This window comes from Arvicanthis niloticus, chromosome 1 (genome assembly GCF_011762505.2).
Source record: "Arvicanthis niloticus isolate mArvNil1 chromosome 1, mArvNil1.pat.X, whole genome shotgun sequence".
Classification (NCBI taxonomy): Eukaryota; Metazoa; Chordata; class Mammalia; order Rodentia; family Muridae; genus Arvicanthis; species Arvicanthis niloticus.
The window spans coordinates 23,812,730-23,815,723 of record NC_047658.1 but is presented as its reverse complement, the minus strand read 5'-3'; the positions used below and the strand labels follow the sequence as shown (position 1 = coordinate 23,815,723).

The window sequence follows — 2,994 nt, the reverse complement described above, 5'->3', positions numbered from 1 at the left end:
CACAGCTGATTGACAAAGTCCAGGTCTCCATGAGGTGGCTTTTCCTTCATGACATTTTGACTGTGTAAAAGAATCTTCACAATTGCATAGTTAAGGTTTTACAATAGAGATGCTGCATTTGGGGAGTTTATGCAAGTGGCTTTTCTGAGACACAGAAATGAAGAAGAGCTAAGCTGTACTCGGCAGAAAAACTGTACTCCATCTCTCGGCCATTACACTGATGAAATATTTCAATAAATCACAGTCTTTTGCTGTCCTTGGGTGTTTTGCAGTATCAGCGGGTGCCTCTGTATAATGCGCATTGATTTCTGCTTGCAATTTAATGGCAAGAAAAGCTGTTTAATCATTTGACTCTTGACTAGTTAATAAAGAATCTGTCTCATTTAATAAGTTTATTTTTGATAAGACTACTATTCCTTCCATAGTTCTGTATTCCTCTTTATTCCTTTCACTGGGGGAGGAGTAGTAAACAGGTCTTCCAGGGAGATGCTGCTGCAGGTATGTCTCCTCAGCTTGTCTTTATCTCCTTAGCTTTGTCTTTTATTGTGACTTGCAAGGCTGCCCCATCATCCAGTAGTGAAAACCCCAGAATCATCTGCTATATAAATTGCAGTGCCTTTGCATGCCTCAGAAATTAGTGTTAAATAAACTAAATTGTGGACCCCCCCATTCAAACTAAAGGCTGTGGTGTAATTACAGGAGGCAAGCACCCTGTTGATATAATTTTCCACCCAATCACATCTCATTAGCATTCAATTTTGCTAAAGCCACATGACATAAAAGTCACTAATAACCTGATGTATTTTGTAGGGTATTGGCAAAAAATAAAATCAGATGAAAGCACATGAAAGTTCTATGACCTACAGGAGGCTGCTAACAGGATTAAAAGTGCCAAGGATGCTGGGAGGAAGCCATCTGAGAAAAGTCACCCCCAGCATTATAAGACTCAATTAGCCTGCCTCATTTGAGGATTTGGGATGCTGCCTGGGAGGATGGGAAGGGAGGTGACACCAAGAGATGTTCCATTTGGCTAAGGAGATGTTGTGAACTAACAAATACATTTCCCAGGAAACTCCCTTTCAACTTGTTGACGTAAAATGAATGACACCACCAACCAGGAAATCTTTACCTAACTTCTCACTGACTCTGCTTTCTGCATTATCTGTCTTAAACCTTCTGCTGTGTTTCTATGTGAGTGTTAACTCGAGATTGGCCAGTGAAGGAACTAAGTCTAGAGGTCTTAGATCCATCTCAGATTTCGAGGGAGATTCCCCCGAATGTCCCAGCAGCAGCTGATATTTGTCTCCAGCAAAGACTGTATGTGTTCTTGTTCAGTGCACTGTCTTCTTAAGTGGCAAAAGTATTAGACTAGCATCATGTCCCTGGTCCCCTCCTCTAGAAACCTCTTTCAATAGGCATGTAATACAAAAAAAAAAAAAAATACCCTGCCTGAGGGGATATATATTCCATACATATACTGAACATTTGAATGCTGCCTGGGACCAGGACTCTGAGAGGGAGAGGATGGGTTTCATCTGTAATCTTTGATCACATGAGACAATTTTATTGATAAATATAAACAGTTTTAACAGCTCTATGTTTCAAGGGAAATCAGTTGTGTGGGTCTGGGGAAAGATACCTGGAAAAACTAGAAACAGAATTACCAAATACAACTGCAGGGCAGCACTGTCCAGCTGTGTCATATGCAGCAGCGGCTTCTCTGCTGGACTTTTAACCAGTAATGTAGGCTGCATGGGCCTCAAAGTCTGACTTGGGATCCAGGACCAGTAAGTAGTTCGCTGCATGCACTTTGGCAATTTTTTTTAAAGGCCTGTTTTATTTTATTGACAGACCCATGTGAGGCCACAGCCAGGCCACTATGTACAGACATGAGGGAAGCTTTATTTCTTGGTCTCTTCCTTCTTGGACAGTCTTGATGATCTCTTCCTTCTAGGCCTGGAGATGCTCCTCCTGGCACTTCCGTGCTTCCTTGGTCTTAGACCTGCGAGGCTCAGCCTGATTAGCCAGTAGCTTCTTGCTGGCCTTGTCTGCCTTCAGTTTGTGGTTATGCTCCATGAGAATGTGTGCTTGTTTTTGAATACATTCCCTTTGACCTTCAGGTACAGGCTGTGATAAATATGGCAGTCAGTCTTAGATTCCCGGTATCTCCTGAGAGGCTGGGGCAGGATCCTCATCCTTCTCATCCAGGTCACTTTCTCGGGCATCCGAGCATTGGCAGTATCCTTCCTCTTCCCTACGCCCATATGCCTGCTCTTCCGTCGGGCCAAAGTGTTTTTCAGGCAGCGAGCCCGAAAATGGACAGTCAGAAGCTTCCGGATGATTGACCCATCTTTGATCGGCTTTCTGACCTGCTGACAGGAATTAGCACTGGAGACTTTATTGGTGGCATTGGGGTCCAACCATACCTTCTTTTTACCTCAGCGGAGGACGCTCGAGGCAAGCCTCTTCTGTAGCCTGAGCATACACATGGCTGCAGACGCAGCAGCGAAAGGAAAGGGGCTTTGGCAGTTTTACGTAGCACTTTTATGCATTTCTCAAGGACTCACTCTAGAAATATGTAAATAAAATACAAGCCACAGTTCAGAAAACTCCTCCACCCACAGTCTATGGTGGCATGAAAGCCATCGCTTGAGAGGTGATAAATACTAAGGATTAGCCACTGACCTAGGATAAAGATGGATCTACGTTGTGTCCTCAAGGGTCTGTATTGTACAAGGAATCACAGACATGTCCACAGAGATCTTGCCCAATTAGCTACCCAGTGCAGTGTTCATAGGAGATACATAATCCTGTCCTGATCATAACTCTTAGTGGCTGAAGAGAGAATGGCCAGCCAGGATGAAATGAAATGTAACCACCCAGTGTATATGTGGTGTGTGTGTGTGTGTGTGTGTGTGTGTGTGTGTGTGTGTGTGTGTTTTGGAGTCAAACCCAGAGCTTCTCACCTGCTAAGCATACATTCTGCCAATATAG

The 2,994-nt window shown here is 43.7% G+C and overlaps 1 pseudogene; it reads right to left on the bottom strand.

Annotated features, from left to right (window-relative positions):
* Window positions 1–1,867: 1,867 nt before the first annotated feature.
* Window positions 1,868–2,489, bottom strand: LOC117722900 (large ribosomal subunit protein eL19 pseudogene; annotated as a pseudogene).
* Window positions 2,490–2,994: the final 505 nt, after the last annotated feature.